Source organism: Ursus maritimus, unplaced genomic scaffold (genome assembly GCF_017311325.1).
Source record: "Ursus maritimus isolate PB19 unplaced genomic scaffold, ASM1731132v1 scaffold_9, whole genome shotgun sequence".
NCBI lineage: Eukaryota > Metazoa > Chordata > Mammalia > Carnivora > Ursidae > Ursus > Ursus maritimus.
The window spans coordinates 80,112,307-80,112,894 of NW_024427107.1; positions in this window are offsets into that span (position 1 = coordinate 80,112,307).

A 588-nucleotide genomic window follows, 5' to 3' on the forward strand; every position below is an offset into this window, starting at 1 on the left:
GGGGGGGGGGGGGGGGGGGAGTCCCGCACAGGTTCCACTGCTATTGCTGGACCCCCAAGCCACGGAGCAGTGACCCACCACCTCGGACCCCTCCACCTGGAGCTCCTCTGCTAGACCCTCCACCCAAGGCTCAGCCAATACCATCCTTCCCACTGGCTAGTGCTGCACCCTAGGGACCCATGTTAGAGCCGACAGCCTGTAGCAATGAGCTCATGACCTTGGGACTCACCCGTCTTCCCAAGTCCCCCACCAACCTAATGGAAAAGGGACCATCTGTGGAGGGTCCTGCACATTCCCAGCTGGTTACTGGCCCCTCTGAGGCTGGGACACGGTTGGGATATGTCTGTGCTGTCTTCAGGGCTCAGGTCTCTGGGGACAGGCTCACTGTGAAGTCCTGAGGCTCACCCCGCATTCACACAGCCCCTTCTAGGGTGGGGCCTCGGCAGAGATCTTATTTTGTAAAGATCTCATTTTGTAAAATTTGCAGAAGTAGAATAATCACCGTCAGTTAAAGCTCTCTTCCCGCGGCAACCTGCTGTCAGTCACTCCCCCCTGCTGCATGGGACTGTGGGGGGCACTGCTCAAAAC